This window comes from Glycine max, chromosome 17, assembly GCF_000004515.6.
Source record: "Glycine max cultivar Williams 82 chromosome 17, Glycine_max_v4.0, whole genome shotgun sequence".
Lineage (NCBI taxonomy): Eukaryota > Viridiplantae > Streptophyta > Magnoliopsida > Fabales > Fabaceae > Glycine > Glycine max.
The window spans coordinates 25,465,739-25,485,621 of NC_038253.2; the positions used below are offsets into that span (position 1 = coordinate 25,465,739).

Below are 19,883 nucleotides of genomic sequence, written 5' to 3' on the forward strand. Positions count from 1 at the left end.
TTCAAGTTTGCTTTACGCGGTCCAATCCTCTCGCCGAATCCCTGACCACAATTGTAATTTTGCTCAAGGAGGGAACAAACCCGGAGAAAAGATACGGTTTCCTTCCCCCAAGAGGACATCCTAGAATCTCCTCAAATTCTTCAACGGTTGGTACTAATTGGAAGTCTCCAAACGTGAAGCATCTCAAGGGTTGGTCATAGTATTAGGTGAGTGATGCAATGGCTTCTGTGGATATCTCTGCTATGGTCAAATCTAAGATCTTTCCATACACCTTGCGGAAGGCTTGTATTTGGAGAGGTCCCATTGATGTGCCATCATTTTCTTCTATTTTCTAAACCCTTTTTGCACCATTTTAATCATTGATTGGTCTTAATTGTCAATTAATTAGGCAGTTTTATTATTTGGGCTCATTTAGCTAATTTGATGTTTTTAATCTAATTTCAGGAATTAATGAAACATTGGGCTTAATCCGGATTTTGGTTGTGGACTTGAAGAGGACAAATAAAGCAGTGCTTACCTTAGTTAATTTCTAATTAGGAAATTTTGCAATTTTATTTTATGTTGTTCAGTGTTTATTTTGTTTTGGGCCAGAGTATTGTAATAGGGCCCAGTGACTTTGAGTGACTCTTTTTAAATAGCTGCCTTGGGATTCGTGGAGGGCATTCTATTCTGCTATGCTATTTTCATTATTCAGAGCTTTGGTTTTAGGTTTTCACGTTTTTCTGTTCCCTTGTTACAGTTTTCATTCTTAATGCAAATTTCCATTTTCTGCTTCTAATTACGAGTTCATTCTTGCTTCTTCTTCTACTTTCATTTACGTTTCTGTTCATTTACGTTTCTGCTTCATGTTTCATTTGCGTTTTCTGTTTGAATCCATGGAAGGCTAGATTTTCTGGTGTTGTTTCCTTTTGAGGACGAAGCCCAACTCTCTTTGAGGTTTCGTTTGTAATGTGGTTTCCTGGCAGTTTTCCCTTCACCAGTTATCCCAATTTCGTGAATATTAATCAGTGCACGCTTCGTGTTCGATTAATTGCCTCTGAGCCTAACTTGCGTTCATGCTTAATGGACGAAGGGCTAAACTGGTGTATGTGGTGCCTAATCACGTATTGAAAACCCTAAGTTGATTTTCGCTTAGTAAATTGAAATAGGGTTGGATTAAGTGGTTGACTGTTAGGGACGAATTCTCCATAACCCAGGATAAGAGAGTGGCTTCTGAATCAGAGGAAACAACCCGTTTTTAATATTAGTAGTTTCGTATTCCATTTTATTTGTTCTGCTCTTTAATTACCAAACAACCAAACCCCCCCCCCCCCCATCGTTACTGTTACTGCAAGTATATTATGAACATTTGGCTTGTCACTGCTCGTTGGGAAACGACCTAGGATCACTTCCTAGTTACTGCATTTTCATGTTTATTTGATTCGGGTACGACCTCGATCAAATTTGGCGCCGTTGCCGGGGAGCAGTGTCCAAAGGTTCATAATAGCTAGCTAGTGTTGTGTGTTTAATCCTTTCGTGTTTTATGTTTAATTGTTAGTATTGTGTTAGTATGTGTGTTAGTGTTGTTTAGTGTCCTGGTATTTTGTTTAATGTGTGTTCTGTTTCAGTTTTCCCATTAAGCGTTTTCCCTGTTTCAGTCTTGGGTGTTTTGCTGTGAAGATTGTGCTTGAAAACAGAGTAGTGCTTGAAAACAGAGTAGTAGTAGTAGAAATCAGCTTGCGGAAAAACAGAGTAGTAGTAGAAATCAATTAGAGACGGATTTTAGCGACCACCCATGCTGAATTATTTGGGATTTTTTGTTTTAGTAGCTAGGGTTGTTATTTTTGGCTGAATTTTTTTGTGGGAAAAATAGCTAGAGCCTTTAGTTTGGTCAGATTTGAAAGTTCCAAAAAACTAGCAAATTTTGTGTTTGTCAAAACTTCAAACGGCTGTGTTTGTCAAAACTTCAAACGGCCATAACTTTTGCTCCGGTTATCAGAATCGCAATTATTATATATGCATTTGGGGTAGAATAGGCCGGCTGAGGTCTCCATCGTCCAAAAAAAGCGATTTTGTCAAAAGTTTTTTATTTTTCAAGTTTTATTCACTTATTTTTCTTAACCTACCAATTTTAGCTTTCATAGTTAGACTTTGAATTTTTGTCTGAATTTTTTTTTGCTATCTTCTCATCATTTTATAAGGTTGCTCACAAAATTTCAAGTCATTTGGATATCATTTGAGGGTAGCTGTAGTTCAAACCTACACCTTTATTTACATGACAAGGCAACTAGTTGTGTGCATGCTGAATGTAGTGTATGACTAGAGGCAATCCATCTGACTTACAACCCTTTGATCCTGAGATAGATAGGACATTTCATAGATTAGTTAGGCATCATTTTATACCTTTTGATCATTCTGAGCATTCCATAACTGGTGAATCTGTGCATTCTGTTATTGGTGATTTTGAACATCCTGATCTTGAGCATTATAATTTTGAGCATTCTGATTCTGAGCATTCTGATTTTGCACATTCTGAGAACATGGCACAACCTCCACCTCGTGAGAGGACTCTAAGGGAAATGGCTGCACCTGATTTCACCTATGAAAGCTTGTGCATCCAATACCCTGATGAGGATGTCCCATATGTTCTTAAAACTGGACTGATTCATTTGCTTCCAAAGTTTCATGGCCTTGCAGGTGAAGACCCGCACAAACATTTGAAAGAATTTCACATTGTCTGCTCCACCATGAAACCCCTAGATGTCCAAGAGGATCACATATTTCTGAAGGCTTTTCCTCATTCATTAGAGGGAGTGGCAAAGGACTGGCTGTATTACCTTGCTCCAAGGTCCATCACGAGCTGGGATGACCTTAAGAGAGTATTCTTAGAAAAAAATTTCCCTGCTTCCAGGACCATAGCCATCAGGAAGGATATCTCAGGTATTAGACAACTCAGTGGAGAGAGCCTGTATGAGTACTGGGAGAGATTTAAGAAACTATGTGCCAGTTGCCCCCACCATCAGATTTCAGAACAACTTCTTCTCCAATATTTTTATGAAGGACTCAGTAATATGGAGAGAAGTATGATAGATGCTGCCAGTGGTGGAGCCCTTGGAGACATGACTCCTGCTGAAGCCAGAAATTTAATTGAGAAGATGGCCTCCAACTCCCAGCAGTTTAGCGCCAGAAATGATGCCATAGTCATTAGAGGAGTGCATGAGGTAGCTACAAACCCATCTGCATCATCTGAAACTAAGAAGCTTGAAGGCAAACTGGATGCGTTGGTCAACTTAGTAACCCAGCTGGCCTTGAATCAGAAATATGTACCTGTCGCAAGGGTTTGTGGTTTGTGCTCCTCTGCTGACCACCATACAGACCTTTGCCCTTCCATGCAGCAACCTGGAGCAATTGAGCAACCTGAAGCTTATGCTGCAAATATTTACAATAGACCTCCTCAACCTCAGCAGCAAAATCAACCACAGCAGAGCAATTATGACCTTTCCAGCAATAGATACAACCCTGGATGGAGGAACCACCCTAACCTCAGATGGTCCAGCCCTCAGCAACAACAACAACAGCCTGCTCCTTCCTTCCAAAATGCTGCTGGCCCAAGCAAACCATACATTCCTCCACCAATCCAACAACAGCAACAACCCCAGAAACAGCCAACAGTTGAGGCCCCTCCACAACCTTCCCTCGAAGAACTTGTGAGGCAAATGACTATGCAGAACATGCAGTTTCAGCAAGAGACCAGAGCCTCCATTCAAAGCTTAACCAATCAGATGGGACAATTAGCTACCTAATTGAATCAACAACAGTCCCAGAATTCTGACAAGCTGCCTTCTCAAGCTGTCCAAAATCCCAAAAATGTCAGTGCCATTTCATTGAGGTCGGGAAAGCAGTGTCAAGGACCTCAACCCATAGCACCTTCCTCATCTGCAAATGAACCTGCCAAACTTCACTCTATTCCAGAAAAAGGTGATGACAAAAATCTACCTAACAATTTCTGTGCAGGTGAATCTTCTTCCACAGGTAATTCTGATTTGTAGAAGCAGCACATTCCCCCTCTTCCATTCCCTCCAAGAGCAGTTTCCAACAAAAAAAAGGAAGAGGCAGAGAAAGAGATCTTGGAAACGTTTAGAAAAGTAGAGGTAAACATACCTCTGTTGGATGCAATAAAGCAAATTCCAAGATATGCCAAATTCTTGAAGGAGCTGTGCAATAATAAGCGGAAGCTTAAAGGAAGTGAACGAATTAGCATGGGCAGAAATGTCTCCGCATTGATTGGTAAATCTGTTCCTCAAATTCCTGAAAAATGCAAAGATCCAGGTACATTCAGCATACCTTGTATTATAGGGAATAGTAAGTTTGACAATGCCATGCTAGATTTAGGAGCCTCTGTTAGTGTTATGCCTCTGTCGATTTTTAATTCTCTATCTCTAGGTCCCTTGCAGTCAACTGATGTGGTAATTCATTTAGCTAATAGAAGTGTTGCCTATCCTGTTGGTTTCATAGAAGATGTCTTAGTTAGAGTTGGTGAACTGATTTTCCCTGTTGATTTTTATATCTTGAATATGGAAGATGGATTTTCTCAAGGATCAGTTCCCATCATTCTAGGCAGACCCTTTATGAAAACTGCTAGAACTAAGATAGATGTTTATGCAGGCACACTGTCCATGGAGTTTGGTGATATAACTGTTCATTTTAATATTCTGGATGCTATGAAATACCCATCTGAAGATCTTTCTGTATTTCGTGCTGAAATAATTGACCATGTTGTTGATGAATACATGACTGATCTTTATTCTAATCTACATGCCTCTCACTCTTCATGCATTGGGTCTGAAATTCTACTTGATCATATGTCTAAATTTGATGCTGAGAGTGAATCTGAGAGTGATATTGATTGCATGCCTGGTGGTGGTGTTTTACCTCTTGAGATTGATTTTATAGAGTCAGATAAGACTAACCATGTTTCAGGAAGTACACATACCTCTGACTTTCTTTATGAGGTAAAGGCTGAGAAACCATCTCCTTCTACCACTGTCCAGCTGACCACACAAGAATTGAAGCCTCTGCCATCAAATTTAAAATACGCTTACTTGGATGATAGCAAGAGTTTTCCAGTGATTATATCTGCCTCCCTTGCTGATGAGCAAGAGGAGAAGTTGTTGTCAGTTCTCAAGAAGCATAAGAAGGCTATAGGCTGGACCCTGGCGGACATTCCTGGTATTAGCCCATCCACATGTATGCATCGAATAAATTTAGAGGATGGAGCTAAACCAGTAAGACAACCACAGAGAAGACTCAACCCGGTGATTCTTGATGTAGTGAAGAAGGAGATAACCAAGCTTTTGCAAGCTGGAATCATTTATCCTATCTCCGACAGCCAATGGGTGAGTCCCGTCCAGGTAGTCCCGAAAAAGACTGGCCTCACAGTGATCAGAAATGAGAAGGAGGAGTTGATTCCTACTCGGGTGCAGAACAGTTGGAGAGTCTGCATTGACTATAGGAGGCTGAACCAGGTTACCAAAAAGGACCATTTTCCCCTGCCATTCATTGACCAGATGCTTGAACGCCTGGCAGGTAAATCCCACTACTGTTTCCTTGATGGTTTTTCTGGTTATATGCAAATTACTATTGCTCCTGAGGATCAGGAAAAGACCACATTCACCTGCCCCTTCGGCACTTTTGCTTATAGGAGGATGCCTTTCGGCCTGTGCAATGCCCCTGGTACCTTCCAGCGGTGCATGATTAGTATTTTCAGTGATTTTTTAGAAAATTGCATAGAGGTGTTTATGGATGATTTCACTGTATATGGATCCTCTTTTGATGGTTGTTTGAATAGTTTGGAAAAAGTTTTGAATAGATGCATTGAAACTAGCCTTGTTCTAAATTTTGAAAAATGTCATTTTATGGTTGAGCAAGGTATAGTTTTAGGCCACATTATTTCCAATAAGGGTATTGAAGTAGATCCTGCAAAAATTTCTGTTATTTCACAATTGCCTTACCCCTCTTGTGTGCGAGAGGTGCGATCTTTTCTTGGTCATGCAGGATTCTACAGACGCTTTATAAGGGATTTTAGCAAAGTAGCCCTTCCACTGTCCAACTTGTTGCAAAAGGAGGTGGAGTTTGACTTTAATGACAGATGCAAAGAGGCTTTTGATTGCCTCAAAAGAGCGTTGACTACCACCCCCATCATCTAGGCACCCGATTGGACAGCCCCTTTTGAGCTTATGTGTGATGCATCAAATTATGCATTGGGGGCTGTCCTTGCTCAGAAAATTGATAAATTGCCCAGGGTGATATATTATGCTTCTAGGACTTTAGATGCTGCCCAAGCAAATTATACTACTACTGAGAAAGAGCTTCTAGCCATAGTTTTTGCTCTTGAAAAATTTCGATCTTATTTGCTTGGTACTCGCATTATTGTTTATACTGACCATGCAGCTCTAAAGTACTTGTTGAAGAAGGCTGTTTCTAAGCCTAGGTTGATCCGATGGATGCTCTGGCTCCAAGAGTTTGACTTGGAGATCCGTGATAGGAGCGGAGCACAAAATCTAGTTGCTGATCATTTGAGTCGGATCGAACGTGTCTCTGATGCAGATTCACCTATTCGGGATGATTTCCCGGATGATCATTTGTATATATTGTATAGTATTTCTGACTCTCTTTCTACTCCCTGGTTTGCTAACATTGTCAATTATTTAGTTGCCTCTGTTTTTCCTCCCTTAGCATCTAAGGCCCAAAAAGATAAGATTAAAAGTGATGCTAAGCATTTTATTTGGGATGACCCCTACTTGTGGAAATTGTGAAGTGATCAGGTCATTAGACGGTGCATTCCAGATCATGAGACTGACTCAGTCCTGCAGTTCTGTCATTCTTCCGCACCGGGAGGTCATCTGGGTGTTCAAAGGACAGCTCGCAAAGTGCTTGATTGTGGTTTTTATTGGCCCACCATCTTTAAAGATGCGTGGAAGATCTGCAGCACTTGTGAGCAGTGTCAGAGAGCAGGAAATACACTTACATGGCGACAACAAATGCCTCAGCAACCTATGCTATTCTGTGAGGTGTTTGATGTCTGGGGTATAGATTTCATGGGTCCTTTTCCTGTCTCTTTTGGTTATGTTTATATTCTCCTTGCAGTTGATTATGTTTCAAAATGGGTGGAAGCCAAGCCCACTAAAACTAATGATGCTAAAGTTGTCGCAGACTTTGTCAGGTCTAATCTGTTTTGCAGGTTTGGAGTACCTAAAGCAATTGTTAGTGATCAAGGAACCCATTTTTGCAACAGGACAATGCATGCCCTGCTTAAAAAGTACGGGGTGGTACACAGGGTATCCACACCATACCACCCCCAGACTAATGGACAGGCAGAAATTTCTAACAGGGAAATCAAGAGAATTCTAGAGAAGATTGTGCAGCCAAGCAGGAAAGATTGGAGTACCAGGCTTGATGATGCTCTCTGGGCACATCGGACTGCCTACAAAGCACCCATAGGAATGTCTCCTTATCGGGTTGTCTTTGGAAAGGCATGTCATCTTCCAGTGGAAATTGAGCACAAAGCATACTGGGCAGTGAAGACTTGCAACTTCTCTATGGATCAAGCTGACGAGGAAAGGAAGTTGCAACTGAGTGAGTTAGATGAAATCCGCCTAGAAGCCTACGAGAATGCCAAGTTCTACAAAGAAAAGACCAAGAAGTTCCATGATAGCATGATAGTTAAAAAAGACTTCGTGGTTGGGCAAAAAGTGTTATTGTATAATTCTAGGCTTGGACTCATGAGTGGTAAGTTGAGGTCTAAGTGGATTGGTCCTTTTGTTGTTACTAATGTTTTTCCTTATGGTACAGTTGAGATCAAAAGCGACTCCACAAACAAGAGCTTCAAGGTCAACGGACATCGACTTAAGCCATTCCTCACGAACCCTTCTTTAGTGGACGTAGTGGTGGAAGAGACTTCCTTACTCCACCCTACTCTTCCTCCACCATGGCTTAGGGAGTTTTTCTTTTCCTATCTCCTTCTTTGCTTTTATTACACTTGTCCGATTCTCTTTGATGATTTAATTGTTTTTAATCTTTTAATTGTGCTACATTGAGGACAATGTGGGGGGGGAGGGGGGGGGGAGTGTTCTTTGGTTTTGCTAGTTTTGTTGGTTTTGTTAATTTGTTAGTTGTGTTAATTTGTTAATGTTGTTAGTTTCGTCGGATTTTCAGTTTAATATTTTGGGTCAATTTCGTGTGCACGTACGACTTTGCATGTTTTTCTTTGAATTATAGGATATGTTCAAGAAATGGGTAATTGTTTTGAAAATAAAAGTTCTTGACATTTTGTGACTTGAAATCCTTGATTCTTCTCTATATGTCATGATAGTTTTGAACGCTCAATTTGAAAGTGATGATTTTACCTTTGTGAGAATTTGAGCCTTCCATCATTATAATCATTTGGTGTGTTTTGCCCCATTGATTGCTTGCACAATAGCCTTGGCTTGATTCTTGTTGATGCGTCCTAATTCACATGCATATTTGGAAATGATTAAGGCAATTTTGTTCTTATAAGCTTCTAGCCAAATGGACTTACCTTGAATTAATTCCTTTGATAGCCCTTTTGAGCCTTGTTTCCCTTTCCTTGTTTTGAAGCTCACTACAAGCCTTAAGTGAAAAACCATGATATTACCATATCCTTAAGGAATTTTGGAGCTTTGGAATTGTTTTGGGAATAAGTGTGGGGGGTTTTTGTTTCATTGGACAACTTGTTTTGTTGGCTATGCTTCATGATGTATTTTGGGCCATACTTGATGTACATTGTATATTGGTTAAATGTTGGACATGCTGAATGAAATGTTGTTTCTCAAAGGCTAAAGAGTTAAAAAAAAATGAAAAAAAAAGAAAAAGAAAAGCAATAAAGTTGAGTGAATAAGATCTTAAATGGCACAAGAATGATGAAACTCTTGGTTCTACTCTTTATGTTTAAATTTTATCTTTACTTCTTTTTATTTTCTTATTTTTTCTTAATATGCACTTATTCCCCATTGCTCCTCTATTCCTTTGGGATTTAGCCACTTATTCCATATTTCTCCATACCATGTCCTTGGCCCCATTACAACCTTAAAAGACCTTTTGATCCTCATGTGCTTGTGTTTATGGGTTGATTGTCAATTTTAGAATCTTGCCAAGTTTATGTGGTGTTTGCTTTCATGGGTGCTTTGAGGGTAAATAGTAGCCTAGACACTTGAGAGATAGAGTGTATATCTTGTGAGGCTTTATCACTTTTCATTCTTGAGCTGATTAACTATTTTGCCATGATTGGGTTGCTTGGATGATTTTCATGAATGTCTTGACTTTTTGGATCTCCTTATGTTAGATGTTACCCATTCCTTTCATTCCTTGATGTTCATTGAGAAATATGTGAATGTTTTTGTTTATCTCCCTTTGATATCCTTGGATTTTGTTCTTTGTTTCATTTTGCCCAGGAGTGCAAAAGGCTAAGTATGGGGGGTTTTGATGTGCCATCATTTTCTTCTATTTTCTAAACCCTTTTTGCACCATTTTAATTATTGATTGGTCTTAATTGTCAATTAATTAGGCAATTTTATTATTTGGGCTCATTTAGCTAATTTGATGTTTTTAATCTAATTTCAGGAATTAATGAAACATTGGGCTTAATCCGGATTTTGGTTGTGGACTTGAAGAGGACAAATAAAGCAGCGCTTACCTTAGTTAATTTCTAATTAGGAAATTTTGCAATTTTATTTTATGTTGTTCAGTGTTTATTTCGTTTTGGGCCAGACTATTGTAATAGGGCCCAGTGACTTTGAGTGACTCTTTTTAAATAGCTGCCTTGGGATTCGTGGAGGGCATTCTATTCTGCTATGCTATTTTCATTATTCAGAGCTTTGGTTTTAGGTTTTCACGTTTTTCTGTTCATGTTTATTTGATTCGGGTACAGCCTCGATCACCCATCAACCGCCCCAACTCCTTAATGCTGGTGATATCTAGGCCCTTAATCTTGACTTGATAAAACCTTTTGCCAGTTTGATTTGTCCCCATGTTTACTAAAGTGAAACAAAAATCCGGTGCGAATCAAAACTCCGACGTCTATCATGGGTGGAATGGATGAATGCATGAAGGGATGCACATGACACAGATGCAATTTATGAATACGGGAGCCCGGGAAATTGTCTCCTTCTTAAATACAACGTCTTGGGATAGTAAAGTGCCCAACGTATGTATTTAAGAAGGTGACACGGACCCTCCGTTGGTTTGCCCAAGAGAGGGGATTAAGACGGAACCCTCGCACGATGCATATGTGAAAGGTACAATGCGGGGATGTACATGGCACGACAATATTCACAAACAAATATAAGCAAAAGGGTACATGACACTTATGCATGGCAGTGTGAGAAAATGGCACATAGCGTGTCCGCTTCATGCCCCTATTCAAGGGACCTATATGGGAGAGAGCTAAAAGGGTTTTTTAGTGATAATCCCCAAGGTGGTCATATCTCTCTTGATGGTCTCTAGAGGTATCATCCTCTTCGAAGAACATATTGCAGCAGTAGGGACTACTAGCAACAATATGTTTTCAAAGAGAAAAACTCTAGATGAGGGTTCATTGTAATCAAGCAAGTCGGAGACCTTGCATGATCACAGATTCACCTCCACTCCTTATGTTTCCATGAACCCAGGTATAGGGCCCTTTTTCAACTCACCGTGTGTGCAAATAGTGTTGGTGTTTGTGAGCATCAAATGAATAAATATTTACCTCATGCATACATTTTAAAGCGCACTAAAAGCCACAAAGAGTTATATACACAAGAACATAAGAAAAATAAAAGGAAACCAACAAAGGAGAAAGTCATGATAAAACATTGCACAAGATTAAAGGGCCTAACTCTCTAAAATAGTCCCCAGTGGAGTCGCCAACTGTCGCAACCTACCCTTTGGCGGGAGGGCGACGCGAGACTCGCGGGTGCATGTTCCAAGAAAGGAATACGTGCGGAGTCGCCACCAACGTTTATTTGAGGAAAACGTCGGAAAAATCGGAAAAGACGTGATCTACGAACTTTAAGTGAAATGTTCGGGAGTTGTATTTACGCACGGGGAAGGTATTAGCACCCCACGCGTTCGTCACAAGAGACGGCAGCCTTTAATTAAATGTGCAAACATGACTTCAATTTTTATGTTCCCTTTTACATCTTTATTTATTTTTATATATTTTTTATCTTTTTGCGGTCGACGAGGGTGTTTCCCTTGCTCCTACGTATTCCTTAATTGCGATAAGGAAATCAGACCAACGTAGTTATTTGTGAACAAAGTGTTTGGTTAAGTTATTTTTATCCTTTTTGCAAGATATGTTTTTATTGAATGAAAGGTCATTTAAGGCGTTGGACCATCAAACAAACTTCCAATTTCTTTTGAAAAGAGAGAAGACATTAAGGCATTGGACCATTAATGATCTCTTTATTTTTTTTTTTGAAAGAGTTAATAAAGTTATATGTTGATTTTAGGCCTTTAGAAATCTACCCTTAACCAATAAAAGCGGGAAAGACCATTTCAAGGCGTTGGACCTTTGAAAATGGCTTTTTTTAGGCGATGACAAAAGTTTGGTTTATGAATTGATTTTTAGCCTTAGTTTCGCTTTGGTTATTAGTTGATTCGATTAAGAAAGAAAAATCCCAAAGAGAAACGTCCAATTGATTTTTTTGGTTTATTTTACTAAAAGATATTTTTGATTATTATATTATTATTTTACCTCTTTTTGGTTTCCAACGTGGTTACGGCATGACCGAACGGTCGGATTTCATTTTAACAGAAACTAACGGATATTACAATTCAAATGATCGGTGGAAATTTATTTTATTTTTTTGATTAGGCGAGAAAATAACTTAAGCGAATGACTAAAGCACGTCAAAAGGGGGTACAGAAAGTAAATGAAATGAAAATCAAAGCACGAATGAAGAACGTCGAAGAACGGTTGAAAATCTTTGCGAAATCACCCACGGAAACGTTACGGAAGCGCCTTGACTTGGATTTTCCTCACAGAACCAATTTTTTTCACTAATTTCAAGTGATTCTCGAATTACCAGGAGGGCTGAACAATTTTCCTCTTCACTTCTCCCCCTATTTATAGGAAAATGGGGGAGATGCTTGCCACCCAGCTCGCCCAGGCGAGCTAGGTTGCTTCCTCCAGAAGCAACCGCCTTCGGGAGGAATTTTCTGGAAGGCCCAAGTGGGCCTGGTTGCTATTTGCACCCCCATTTTTACTAAGTACACCCCCTGCCTTTTTTTGGTGATTCTTTTTCCATAACGTTACAAAACTTTATGAATTTCGTAACGATGCTTGTTTTCTTTTAGTAATGTTACGAAACCTTACGGATTATGTAATCATCCCCTTTTTGCCTTCCGGAGTGTTATAGAACTTTACGGATTGCGCACTAACACTTCCTTTTAATTTCCGGCATGTCGCGAAACTTCACGGATTGTGCTACAATGCTTTCTTTTGACTTCCGGCACATCACAGAACTTCACGAATTGCCTAACGATGGGTGCCAAGTACCTCGAAGTAGTCAAACGAGGGTCGCATCCTAACAACGGATGGTCCCCGGACGAAATTAGGGTATGACACCATCTATTTTAGTTTTGAACCAATATCTTAGTAAAAAGAAACTATAGGAGGAATTAGTCCTTCATGGAAAATAGAGACCAATAGCTTAACAAGAAACTATAGGACTAAAAGTCAAATGAGAGGAAAATATAAGAATTGAGACTTTCATGACAGGGATCAAAACCCGAATTAGTGAAAATGAAGGGACCAATACCTATATAAACTATAGGAAGCAAAATCTCATTAAAATAAAAAAGAAATATGATTATAATCTGATTGAGGACTAATATTTATAGCAGATAAATCACAAAGTAAACTATGAATCATAGATTATATATTTATACATCCAATATGTGTAGGAACTAGGAAGTGTCATGCTGCCTATTCTACATTAAATCCCTTCAGTCCCTCCCTTATTCTAGATTCCTTTCTCAGAAAATATTAAGCTTCTATCAATTTGTTCTAAATCAAATCTAAAGTAGTCTAACATTGTAGGTTTCACATATTCCAATCATACAATATAATACAACTTTTGACCTCTTGTGCATTCAACAGAATTGTATGCCTCTCATTGTGATGACTATCTTTGGGATGGGAGAAAGGTGGAGTATTATAGATACAGAGATTGTGATTCCAAAAGATTTTTTCATTGTAAGAAATCAATTAGATTGGGGATCTAAGACCACTGAAAAATTAAAAATAATACCAACAAAAGTTACATCAAGAGATTTAAGTTTTGATGAATTGCTTATTGTAGAAACTAGTAGACTACCTGCAAATGTCCTGTACAATCTATGTGGGGTTGAGGTTCTTCTTGTTTAGGCTCAGATTTCACGAGACCCTTGACATCCAGTCCTTGACATTTTAGAAGTGCTAGAAAGTTACCCAAAAGAGGCAGAATTAGAGGAGCATAATAACAACCTGGAAAATGACAAGTTCATAAAATTTTAATTAAAATGACCTGCAACCTTGCCACAACCTTCTTCATACATCCGTGCATCACTTGCCCGAGGCCAAGAATCAAACTTGGACTTGAACATTACTGTTTCAAATCCTTCAATTACACGAATTATATGGGACTTTGGTCGACTAGTGCCCCTGATTAAATCTTGTTTTTTGGTCAGCAAGAACTCAAGTCATGATGAAATCCTACCCCCCAAGAGTATTGGATAGAATACTCCAAGAGGCTTGGGCTAGAGCTACTAAAGAAGGCCCTAGGGTTCTCATGAACCTTAGGGTAGATTTTTTAGCCCATGGGTCAAGGTTGGTTCCACTCTTCTTTGTAAATATTAGAATAGGTTTTTTCCTTCTTTTGGGCCTTGTATTTTGGCCATTCTAGTAGTATAGGGTTTTAGCCTTGTATTTTAGGGCATTTTGAGTAGTCTTTGTAGTAGGGACTTTTTTTTGTATTTTCATGTATTTTGTCATGGGGGTGAGCTTAGCTATTATAGGGGGTGTGTAGCTAAGCTCTAGCTTCTCATCTCAAGGAGGTGAGCTTAGCTATTAGAGAGGTGTGTGTGGCTAAGCTCTAGCTTCTTTAGGAATCTTCTTAAGGAAGCTTCTCAAGGAGGTGAGCTTAGTTATGAGAGGGGTGTGTGTAGCTAAGCTCTAGCTTCTCAAGGAAGTTTTCTCAAAGAAGCTTCTCAAGGAAGTTTTCTCAAGAAATCTTCTCAAGGAAGCTACCTAGTCTATAAATAGAAGCATGTGTAACACTTGTTGTAACTTTGATGAATAAGAGTCTTGTGAGACACAACTCAAAGTTCAAATTCTCTCCCTTTTTCTTCCTTCAATTTCATGCTCCCCCCTCTCTCTTTGTCTCCCTCTTTCTTTTCCTCCATTGAAGCATCCTCTCCAAGCTTCTTCTTATCCAAGGCTCATCTTGGTGGCGAAGCTCCTTCTTCCATGGCTTATTCCCTAGTGGATGGTGCCTCCTCTCACCTCTTCTCCTTTGTCTTCTGCTGCATCTCCATGGTGGAAAATCAGCATTGAAGGACCTCACTGAAGCTCAAAGATCCAGCCTCCATAGAAGCTCCACAAGCAAGCTTCCATCAAGTGGTATCAGAGCACAAGAGCTTCAAGTAGGTGCTCCTTAAACCTCCATTGATTTTCAGTTTTACCTTCTCTTCCATTGTTGTTTCTTCATTTTTCTCCATGTATCTGTGGCGTCCCCAAAATAATGACTGGTTTAATAGTAATGATTTAAATAACAGAAACCATGGTAAAAAAAATTTTTCTTCTTTTTCTTTTTCATTTCTTTCTCTTTTCACAATAATTAGGTTCAGAAGGAAAATCCTCACTATAGAGTCCTAAATGGCCAGTTCACAACTCTATTCGGAGTCATTTCTTTCTTACCGCTCGTAATCTCTAAACTATTTTGCTGTTTCAAAAGGAAAAATATACCAGCCATTACTTTAGGTCGTCACATGAAAATAATAAAACGAAATACGGTCGGTAAACTCTTTTGCAAATAAAGTTTGCTAATGCTTTCTTTTCAAATAACAAGATTAAACATAAGTACATTCATCATTTAAAGTTGTCCAAAATATGGGAGTTTTACAAAATACATAGTGTCATCCAGAGCAAAGGTGTCCACTGTGGTGACTTCAGCCACATATATACAATCATCAAATTCCTATACAATAGGTCTACCCATACAAAACAAAAGAGTAAACCTAACAGTTAGTCCTAGATACACCCACCCTCAAAAAGTATATAAAACTAGTCCAATGAGTTGTCTACTATGATGAAGAGCCTCCACTAATCGCCATCTCTCCAGGGCCACTATCCTCCGTAGAGTCTGCCTCAGATGCCGACATGACGTCCTCGGGAGAATCCACCTCAGGGAGTGGGTCCTCATCACCCTCTAGAAAGTCAAGAGCATCCACAGCAGGTTCGGGAGGTAGCTCCTCAAGGTCCTCCTCAAGGTCTTCCTCGGATGACGTCACCTCGATCACTTGGACTGGCTCCATTAGATGGTATGGTGTAGGCGTGGGTAATATCCACTCCACGGTGCGCTGAAGCGTGCGCGCGGGTTCCTCTGGATGCACCAATGAAGTCGCCGTGAATCGAATCGTGCCCCGAAATCGGCACCTCGTATTGCCTTCGAGGGTCTCCCAAGCTCCCTCTAGGCACTCCATCTCCACTCGATCATGGATTAGTTGCGCCGCCATCACGATCTACAAGAAAGAAAAGAAATGGGTAGACTCTTTCACGCGATATCTAACTATGTAGCAACACAATGCTTCTCATAACCACTACATGCAAGTAAAAGAGGTATCTCAAGGCTTTTCATCTTTGGTAATCAATTACACAGCCTTGGTAATCGATTACCAGAGGCCAAACTCGAATTACACAGCTTCAGGACATGTAAACCTGAAAAAGGCACTGTGTAATCGATTACACATACCTGGTAATCGATTACCAGTGGCCTGTTCCTCTGTGTAATCGATTACACAGGCTGGTAATCGATTACTAGAGGCCTCCACAATCTTCCAGTCCCATTTTAAGCCTGGTAATTGATTACACCCCTTGGTAATCGATTACCAGAAGCCTTCTTAACTTCCTGATCTCGTTTTCAAGCCTGGTAATCAATTACACCCCTTGGTAATCGATTACCAGAGGCCATCTTAGCCTCCTGTCTTCATTTTTTTTAGCCTTGTAATTGATTACCCACCCTTGGTAATCGATTACCAGAGGCCACATTCCATATATCAATCAAGTTTCACAGCTGACCAGCCACCACACAAGCCTCCTTGCTTTGTGGTCTTTGTTCCTTTTATCTGTTGACTGCTAGGAGCTCGCATGTTTAGGTACATCACAGGTTCTCACTGACTGACTATGCTCGGGTTGGGTCGAGATTGGTCAAGCTTGGTTGTGGGCAATAGCACCCCACCTGACGTCCCCAAGGTCTCCTGACCCCCGCGACATATCTCCAGGTACCACTTTGTGGTCAACGAATAAAAGCAGGAAGTTTCACCCTTCTACACTTCCTCGTTTCATGCTTGTAGGATTATGGGGTACCCATCACATGTGGTACTAGGTGGCGGTCGGGCGATGGTGCAAAACAATTCTCCATATCCACAAATCACGTATAAACCCACCATCCCCTGTTGCCCACCTCCAACTGAGCTCACGTACTCCCACGTAGCCCTTATCCTCGTTCCTCTCAACACCGGGTCCCCATTCAATCCTCCCAAGCTTCCACAACATCCAGGTAATTCCACATCCAATCATCATGGACTATCAAAACCAAGCAAAACAGGGCAAAGGCAGAAAACTCTGCCCAAAACACAACTCAAAATCACAGCTTTCAACATACAAATATCCCAGTAACCTTTTCTTCATTCTAAGTCGTTAACCGTTGGATCGACTCGAAAATTTTACTGGAAGTCTCTAGTACATAAGCCTACATTTTGACCGTTGGGATATACTAGAAAATGTCCATAACCCCATGTGCACTACCCTTTCCACAGCCAACCATACACAAGCATTTTTCTGCACTTACACAAAATTCTGCTGCACATTTCAACAGCAAAATTCTGCATAAAGTGCAGATTTCGAAAACCACTCTTTCCCTCATCCAATTTTGCCCAAATTGAATCCTACAAGTCCCAAATCATGTACCAATCATGTCTAAACCAAGGACAAGCTTCAGACCAAAGCAACACAAAATCTAGGTATCCAAAACCCCTCAATTTAATGGATTTTCAAGGTTTAAGAAGTGAAATTGAGAATGGGGTAAATTTGGAGCAAACTCTCACCTCACACAAGTCTATAACATCAATTTAAACTTGCTCAAACTATATTTACACCTAAAATTCCACCGAATCAAAATTTGACTCCTCAACACCCAATTTTACCCTAGAAATGGCTCTTTGTTCACTTTGGTCATTTGTTTTTCTCTCTAGCACAGCCCAAACTTTCTCATAAGTCCTAAATGACATTTCAAGCTAGGATTAACTCACTTTAACCTCCAAATACCACTAAATCCAGATTTGGCCTTCCAACTCTCAAAACCTCACTCTTTTTCCACTCATAACACCATATTCTCACTTTCTAACCCTAGGTTAACTCTACCCTTCATCTCTAACAGTTTTCCATAAGCAATTTCAGCACATAAACATCACAAGCGTCATCATAAAAACCCTAAAACTGAATGGGTAAGCTTAACTCATCCAAACATGGCAAGTTCAACATGCTTTCAACAAATTTCTTCATAAATAACTATCATGAAGCAGAAACCTAGCAAAACTACCCATCATATCTCCCAAAACCCAATACCCACGAAAATCAAGTGAGAAAGAAGTCTACCCAAACCTGAAATTTCGAGGTCCCACACGTAGAGATGCGCTTCACGACTCCGAAAATGCCTTCCTTTCGCGATTTGGAGCAGAAATGGGCACCAAAGGTTGGAGCTTTAATGGAGTTTCAATGGAGGATGAAGAAGAAAGAAAAAGCAACGTGAGGGAGAGGGAGAAAGCTTCTGAAATGTGGGCTGAGTGAGGAGAGAGAGAGTTGCTTTTTGGTTTAAAAGGCTTTTTCTCTTTTCTATTATTTTATTTTAAGTTATGCCACATGTCTCCATTTGAGTAGAGCAAAAGGCCCACTTTTCTCTTGATGTGACTCATGCTCAGCCACATGAAGAGAAAAATCTGACCTTTTGAAATGCCAAATCATGCCTCGGTTTGCATGCCGTTTCTCTGGTTCCAGTCCCTCGCGTTTCTCTGCACCCGTCGGGGCCAGTTTTCGAAAGTAGGCAATATATATATATATCAAAACGCTCAGAATGAAACCCCGAGCGTGGTTCAGAGGTTGGTTTTGTTAAATTTTAAGTCGCACGAAAAACGATGATTTTTAGACTAATTAATTGAGAATTAACCTATAACCTTCCAGTTATGGATTTCTCTTCCTTAATTAGCCTAACCAGGAACATATATGCATATACACTGAATAATACTTATATATATATATAATCATACAAAATGCACCGTTTACAAAAATTCCGGGTAGAAATTTCCAGGATGTCACAGTATCTCCTCACATGTCTTGTGCTAAATGTTGTTAACATGATTCTTTAGAGTTTCCACCGATTAAACTTTGATGGAAACTTGCTTCTGGAGCTTCTATGGAGGCTGGATCTTTGTGCTTCAATGGGGTCCTTTAATGGTGATTTTCCACCATGGAGATGCAGCGGAAGACAAAGGAAAAGAGGTGAGAGGAAGCGCCATCCACTAGGGAATAAGCCATGGAAGAAGGAGCTTCACCACCAAGATGAGCCTTGGATAAGAAGCTTGGAAGGATGCTTCAATGGAGGAAAAGAAAGAGGGAGAGAAAGAGAGAGGGGGGAGCACGAAATTGAAGGAATAAAAGAGGGAGAGAAGTGGAACTTTGAAGTATGTCTCACAAGACTCTCATTCATCAAAGTTACAACAAGTGTTACACATGCTTCTATTCATAGACTAGGTAGCTTCCTTGAGAAGCTTTCTTGAGAAATCTTCCTTGAGAAGCTTCTTTGAGAAAACTTCCTTGAGAAGCTAGAGCTTAGCTACACACACCCCTCTCATAACTAAGCTCACCTCCTTGAGAAGCTTCCTTAAGAAGATTCCTAAAGAAGATTGAGCTTAGCTACACATACATCTCTAATAGCTAAGCTCATCTCCTTGAGATGAGAAGCTAGAGCTTAGCTACACACCCCTTATAATAGCTAAGCTCACCCCATGACAAAAAACATGAAAATACAAAAAAAAAGTCCTTACTACAAAGACTACTCAAAATGCCCCGAAATACAAGGCTAAAACCCTATACTACTAGAATGGCCAAAATACAAGGCCCAAACGAAGAAAAAACCTATTCTAATATTTACAAAGATAAGCGGGCTCATGCTTAGCCCATGGGCTCAAAATCTACCCTAAGGTTCATGAGAACCCTAGGGCCTTCCCTTGGATCTCTAGCCCAATCTACTTGGAGTCTTCTACCCAATGTCCTTGCGGGATAGGATTGCATCATTCCCTCCACCTTGGAAAGGATTTGACCTCAAATCCCGAGGTTCTTCATACTCTGGGCTCCTTCCCTCAACACCTGTAAAAAGAACAAAAACATATGTATTAGTGGTGTTTGGTATGTTGAAGTAAGGTGAGGTCTGAAAACCCATTTCCTGGGCATCTTCCCATGAAAGAACTTGGTTTCTCACCAACTCAATGAGTTGTGCTACAAGTATAGAAAAATATGGGACAAACCTTTTGTAAAAGTTTGTTAAGTCATGGAAGCCCCAAATTTTTCTTATACTTGGTGGAGTGGGCCA

At 40.0% G+C, this 19,883-nt stretch overlaps 1 non-coding gene across 1 annotated transcript; it reads right to left on the reverse strand.

Annotated features, from left to right (window-relative positions):
• Positions 1-2,897: 2,897 nt before the first annotated feature.
• LOC113000070 (small nucleolar RNA R71) lies at positions 2,898-3,004 on the reverse strand. The gene has a single exon (XR_003265342.1). It is a non-coding gene; the product is annotated as a small nucleolar RNA R71 (small nucleolar RNA).
• Positions 3,005-19,883: the final 16,879 nt, after the last annotated feature.